Here is a 7,518-nt window from a genome sequence, read left to right as displayed (position 1 = left end):
AAAACCTTCACCATCGTAATCCCTAAATACGTGGGAGTTGTCCCACCAACATCAGCCACGTGGAATAAACCTGCGTTGTCTATATTATCACTGATAATATAGACAATATCATTGTTGGATTGATGAAGTAATACAATAGATTGTCGTTAATGTGTGTAAATGTGGCCGTTATTAGCCGCTAAACTTGCCAATGAGAACCGTTAGGTGTCTGTTTGCGTCAGACTTTACGCGCCTCACCGCATGTCAATTTCCATCAAGGAGCTCTCGGTGATTTCGCATCTCAGTGCGCGCAGAGGAGAGATGGATGAATATTTGCCTTACTGAACGTGGGGATTTTTTTGAAAACTGTTTTTGAATATAGACTGTTGTTCAACTTCGAATAAGGTAAGAATGGCATTGAGCCTATACGATGCTTATTTCCAGCTTCCATCTAGCAACGCATTATGCGATTGCATCATGACATATCTATAGGCTGTAATAATGAGATCATTGTTATAGTCAATGGAAATTAACCATTCTCACCCTGTCAAATATGTCTATAATAGGTGTTGGCATTTCTGCATGATTGTTGCATTAGGCTATTTTATACTGTAGGCTTGCCTATAGAAACCGTTCGCCCTTTTCGATGCGAGATGAGCCCTCATTGGCGCGGTCACAAACCTATAGGTTACAGTATTTAGTTCGATAATGGGCCTACGATGCGCGTCTGCGTCTTTAAAAAACCCAGGTATAAAACGTATTGCGTGATCAGGTCACTTATTGAGGAAATATTCTACTTTGCTCCGTCTTTGGGTGCACGGATGTAGATGTCCTATTCGGTTTTCTTGATTTGACCTTGGCGACAATTCATGTCTATTCCAGCTGTTTTTGAACTGTTTGAAGCAATAATAAAACCAATTCCGCTATGGAGCGTCACACTACACAGTGTGCCTGTGGACACGTGATGACGATGTCTCTCAGTTCGGCCTGGAGGACGCACACCTATCTTATCAAGATGCTAGAAGTCAAGATGCTATGGGAGTTTTACTCCGTTTTTTAACCCAAATCGACTCGGGAACCACATGGAATAGAATAGAATAGATTCTATAGAATATAATAATTTGTTGTCCTCAGAGATGGCCATTCTTTCCCCCAGTAGTTTTGAGTTTGACATTACAGACCCTGGTTCGATCCCGAGCTGTATCACAACCGGCCGTGATCGGGAGACCCATAGGGCTGCACACAATTGGGTTAAACATAAGGGACAGATCGAAATTTACTGGTGGGAGGGGCTGGTCCAACTCAAGGTGTCATCCAAAAACAATGCATCCCCAAAGTTACATATATTTTCACATGACAGTCCCCTTGTACTGTAAAATAAATTGAACACTCTCTCTCATATAATTAACTAACAATAATATTTACGACCACAAATAACAATCACTGTAGCTACCCTGTGTTTATAAATGTGGATATCGACATTGCCACTTCAGCAGGCTTTTGTGGCACAGTTGATGCCACGCAGGGCTACGGGCCAGAAGGTTGAGGGTTCACCGACCACCACAGACAAGCTGACTCTCCCAGCCTGTTTCCTTACTCTACGATCAGAGCAAGCTGCGTACAATGGTCAGCTAGGGTGGAGATCCGATTCTCAACATTTTGATGCCATATTTATAATTATAGTGCCTTCGGAATGTATTCAGACCCCTTGACTTTTCCACATTTTGTTACGTTACAGACTTATCTAAAATGGATTAAAAAATAATAATCCTCAGAAACACGCAATACCCCATAATAACAAACTGAAAAAAGGGTTTTTATACATTTTTGCAACAAAATAATTAAAAAATAAACAGAAATACAATATTTACATAAGTATTCAGACCCTTTGCTATGAGACTCGAGATTGAGGTCAGGTTCATCCTGTTTCCATTGATCATCCTTGAGATGTTTCTACAACTTGATTGGAGTCCACCTGTGGTAAATTCAATTGATTGGACATGATTTGTGAAGGCACACACCTGTCTATATAAGGTCCCACAATTGACAGTGCATGTCAGAGCAAAAACCAAGCCATGAGGTCGAAGGACTTGTGTGTAGTGCTCCGAGACAGGATTGCGTCGAGGCTCAGATCTGGAAAAGGGTACCAAAACATTTCTGCAGCATTGAAGGTCACCAAGAACAGTGTTAACTGATTTAATGAGCCATTCGCAGTTTCACTGTACCGGCCGTGTGTACTTAGAATTGCATGGCTTAATCTTTGAGACAAGCATATGCTACTGGCAGGATCAACCAGGTAGCCACTCACAACATACAGGAAATAAAACAAATATTCAAAACTCCTTGCACACAGAACACCCAGCTGGTGATATAACTGAGTAGAACAATCCTTCTACACCAGACTGACAACATTACCTACATCCTTCATTCCTATACATTTCAAATAAATAAAATGCCAACAAACAAATGCCAACAAATCTCAACGTCTGATCTTATCTACCCTCTGCTATCCGGGTGTCATGGTAATGGTCATGGTCCTCAATCATTCTTGAATGGAAGAATATTGGAACCACCAAGACTCTTCCTAGAGGTGGCCGCCCGGCCAACTGAGCAATCGGGGGAGAAGGGCCTTGGTCAGGGAGGTGACCAAGAACCCGATGTTCACTGACAGAGCTCCAGAGTTCCTCTGTGGAGATGGGAGAACCTTCCAGAAGGACAACCATCTCTGCAGCACTCCACCAATCAGGCCTTTATGGTAGTGGCCAGACGGAAGGCACTCCTCAGTAAAAGGCAGACCACCATAGTCCCTGTTCCCAAGAACACTAAGGTAACCTGCCTAAATGACTACCGACCCATAGCACTCACGTCTGTAGCCATGAAATGCTTTGAAAGGCTGGTCATGGCTCACATCAACACAATCATCCCAGAAACCTTAGACCCACTCTAATTTGCATACCGCCCCAACAGATCCACAGATGATGCAATCTCTATTGCACTCCACACTGCCCATTCCCACCTGGACAAAAGGAACACCTATGTGAGAATGCTATTCGTTGACTACAGCTCAGGGTTCAACACCATAGTGCCCTCAAAGCTCATCACTAAGCTAAGGATCTAAACACTTCCCTCTGCAACTGGATCCAGGACTTCTTGATGGGCCGCCTCCAGAGTAAAGATAAGTGTAGGTAGCAACACATCTGCCACGCTGATCCTCAACAAGGGGGCCCCTCAGGGGTGCGTGCTCAGTCCCCTCCTGTACTCCCTGTTCACTCATGACTGTACGGCCAGGCACGACTCCAACACCATCATTAAGTTTGCAGATGACACAACAGTGGTAGGCCTGATCACCGACAATGACGAGACAGCCTATAGGGAGGAGGTCAGAGACCTGGCTGTGTGGTGCCAGGACAACAACCTCTCCCTCAACGTGATCAAGACAAAGGAGATGATTGTGGACTACAGGAAAAAGAGGACTGAGCACGCCCCCATTCTCATCGACGGGGCTGCAGTTGAGCAGGTTGAGAGCTTCATGTTCCTTGGTGTCCACATCACCAACAAACTAACATGGTCCAAGCACAGCAAGACAGTTGTGAAGTGGGCACGACAAAACCTATTCCCCATCAGGAGACTGAAAAGATTTGGCATGGGTCAAAAAGGTTCTACAACTGCACCATCGAGAGCATCCTGACTGGTTACATCACTGCCTGGTATGGCAACTGCTCGGGCTCCGACCGCAAGGCACTACAGAGGGTAGTGCGAATGGCCCAGTACATCACTGGGGCTAAGCTTCCTGCCATCCAGGACCTCTATACCATGCGGTGTCAGAGGAAGGCCCTAAAATTGGCAAAGAATCCAGGCACCCTAGTCATAGACTGTTCTCTCTGCTACCCCACGGCAAGCGGTACCAGAGCGCCAAGTCTAGGTCTAAGAGGCTTCTAAACAGCTTTTACCCCCAAGCCATAAGACTCCTGAACATCTATTCAAATGGCTACCCAGACTATTTGCAGTGCCCCCCCCCCCACCCCCTCACCCCATCTTTACACCACTGCTACTCTCTGTTATCATCTATACATAGTCACTTTAATAACTCTACCTACATGTACATACTACCTCAACTAACCGGTGCCCCCGCACATTGACTCTGTACCGGTACACCCTGTATATAGTCTAGCTATTGTTATTTTACTGCTGCTCTTTAATTACTTGGTACTTTTATCTCTTATTCTTATCCATATTTTTTTTAACTGAATTGTTGGTTAGGGGCTCGTAAGTAAACATTTCACCCAAATGATATTTCGGGGAAAAAAACTGTTTTTACTTAGTTATTATGGTTTATTATTTGTAGATAGATGTGGGGAAAAAACAATTTAATCAATTTCAAAATAAGGCTGTAACGTAACAAAATGTGGAAAATTTCAAGGGGTCTGAATTCTTTCTGAATGCACTTTTTATGTACATATCTACTTCAATTACCTCGTACCCCTGCACATGGACTCAGTACTGGTACCCTGTGTATATATCCAAGTTATTACCTCGTACCCCTGCACATGGACTCAGTACTGGTACCCTGTGTATATATCCAAGTTATTACCTCGTACCCCTGCACATGGACTCAGTACTGGTACCCTGTGTATATATCCAAGTTATTACCTCGTACCCCTGCACATGGACTCAGTACTGGTACCCTGTGTATATATCCAAGTTATTACCTCGTACTCCTGCACATGGACTCAGTACTGGTACCCTGTGTATATATCCAAGTTATTACCTCGTACCCCTGCACATGGACTCAGTACTGGTACCCTGTGTATATATCCAAGTCATTACCTCGTACCCCTGCACATGGACTCAGTACTGGTACCCTGTGTATATATCCAAGTTATTACCTCGTACCCCTGCACATGGACTCAGTACTGGTACCCTGTGTATATATACAAGTTATTACCTCGTACCCCTGCACATGGACTCAGTACTGGTACCCTGTGTATATATCCAAGTTATTACCTCGTACCCCTGCACATGGACTCAGTACTGGTACCCTGTGTATATATCCAAGTTATTACCTCGTACCCCTGCACATGGACTCAGTACTGGTACCCTGTGTATATATCCAAGTTATTACCTCGTACCCCTGCACATGGACTCAGTACTGGTACCCTGTGTATATATCCAAGTTATTACCTTATACCCCTGCACATTGACTCAGTACTGGTACCCTGTGTATATAGCCAAGTTATTACCTTGTACCCCTGCACATTGACTCAGTACTGGTACCCTGTGTATATATCCAAGTTATTACCTCGTACCCCTGCACATTGACTCAGTACTGGTACCCTGTGTATATATCCAAGTTATTACCTCGTACCCCTGCACATTGACTCAGTACTGGTACCCTGTGTATATATCCAAGTTATTACCTCGTACCCCTGCACATGGACTCAGTACTGGTACCCTGTGTATATATCCAAGTTATCATTACTCATTGTGTATTTATTCCTCATTGTATTAATTTTCTATTATTTCTTGTTTTTCTCTCTGCATTGTTGGCACCGGCTCATAAGTAAGCATTTCACTTGTAGTCTAAAGCTTGTTTACGAAGTATGTGACAAATAACATTTGGTTTGATTTGACATCACCCATCATGCCATTGTACCTAACATTAATGCGCTATTAGCCTTGACCCCAGGTGTGCCTGTGTTGTCTGGCAGCGTAAGTTCCCTCCTATCTTGTCACAGTGACTTCATGTGATTGGTAGCTGTCCTTTATGAGCTGTCATTATGTGAGACAGTGAGAGGAAGATAAGAGGATGGGAGAGGAAATTATGAGGTTGGATGGTGCAGGGATGAGATTTACATTTAACAGGATGTCACGTCCTGACCAGCGGAGGGAGTAGTTGTTTAGTATTGTGGTCAGGACGTGGCAGAAGTACTGGGTATGTGTTTGTCTAGTACTTCTGTTTCTATGTTGGTCTGTGTGGCTCCCGATCAGGGACAGCTGGTTATCGTTGTTCCTGATTGGGAGTCATATATTAGGAGTGTGTTTGTCACCTGGTTTTTGTGGGTTGTTGTGTATTTCGCACTGCTAGTGAATGTATAGCCTGTGAAACTGTCACTAATCGTTCTTGTTTATTGCTTTCCCGTGTATGCTTTATTCAAAATAAATATAAAGATGAGTATTCACATCCCGGCTGCGTTTTGGTCGATTCAACACGACTACACCTATGACACAGGAAGAACCATTGCCTACCAACCATTGCCTACCAAGGATCCATCCAGTCATTTGACCTATAGAAATGCCACCGTTCATAAATGATCAGTGGAGGCTCCTAAGAGGAAGAAGGGGAGGACCATCCTCCTCAGTGAATTTCATAAAAATAAATGTTTTTAAACATTTAAAAAGTAATCCTTTTTATATAAAACTACAATAAATATATTCACATGTCACCAAATAATTTATTAAAACACATTTTGCGAAGAAGGTCTACAGTAGCCTCCACAGCACTCTGTAGGGTAGCACCGTGGTGTAGCCAGAGGACAGTTAGCTTCCATCCTCCTCTGGGTACATTGACTTCAATACAAAATCTTGGAGGCTCATGGTTCTCACCCCCTTCCATAGACTTACACAGTAATTATGACAGCTTCCGGAGGACGTCCTCCAACCTATCAGAGCTCTTGCAGCATGAACCGACATGTTGTCCACGCAATCAAAGGATCAGATAATGAATCTAGTACTGAAAGCGTAAGCATACAGCTAGTTCATAAAATGTGATGAGTTGTTGACTCAAAGAGAGAGAAAGACAATAGTTGAACAGTTTTAAACAAATTAATTTCTTCCAAAATGAAGGAGAAGCTAGAAAGAAATAGAGAGAGATTTCATATTTTTTTCTTCACTTTCAGTTTCACTTACTTCGCTAGCAAATGCAGCTAGCTAGTTCAACCTAATGAAAGACCCTGCTCAAATGTTAGCTAGCTGGCTATGACTATCCAACACAACACTGGAACTCTTCCAAGTCAAGGTAAACATTTGGTTTTACTAATTTATTGCCACCGGGGCCCGCCAGTGTAACTTCTTATTGACTGTACACTGTAACGTTGCTGCATGATTGTAGTGGGTTTACTAACTTGTTAGTTCTATTAGGTGACTATGACGTTACTTTAGCTAACATGGTGACAACGGTGTAGCGGTTTGGCTTCGTAAGGTTTTTTTCACCTGGTCACATACAGCTGATGTGTTGTGCATTGAAGTCCACAAGCAAAGGGAGAGGTGAGAGGAGGAGAGCGCATTGATGCGTGAAGGAATACAACATGGCTGCTATGAAAGTGAGCTGTGTTCAGGGGTGTATTCATTCCGCTGATTCCGTTGAAAAAAATTCTTAAACGTAAGCAAACGGAACAAAACGGGGATAAACATACCTGAATTTGTCCAATAGAAACTCTTGTTTGCAACTGTTGGACTAATGATTACACCTTATATCAGCTAGATGCAGGCAAGAGTGCAGGCAAGAGTATGCAAGGCGGTATTGAATGTGTCACTGTCTGT

At 43.3% G+C, this 7,518-nt stretch overlaps 1 protein-coding gene across 1 annotated transcript in view; it reads left to right on the top strand.

Annotated features, from left to right (window-relative positions):
• Positions 1 to 248: 248 nt before the first annotated feature.
• Positions 249 to 7,518, top strand: part of LOC115165338 (sodium-dependent neutral amino acid transporter SLC6A17-like) — a 42,494-nt gene continuing 35,224 nt past the window's right edge. The window contains exon 1 of the mRNA XM_029718411.1: positions 249 to 384. The gene's annotated coding sequence lies outside the window, so the exon portion shown is untranslated. The remainder of the gene's footprint in view (positions 385 to 7,518) is intronic.

This window comes from Salmo trutta, chromosome 28, assembly GCF_901001165.1.
Source record: "Salmo trutta chromosome 28, fSalTru1.1, whole genome shotgun sequence".
Classification (NCBI taxonomy): Eukaryota; Metazoa; Chordata; class Actinopteri; order Salmoniformes; family Salmonidae; genus Salmo; species Salmo trutta.
Note: the sequence above shows the minus strand (reverse complement) of the source record. Positions and strands in the feature narration are given on the sequence as shown.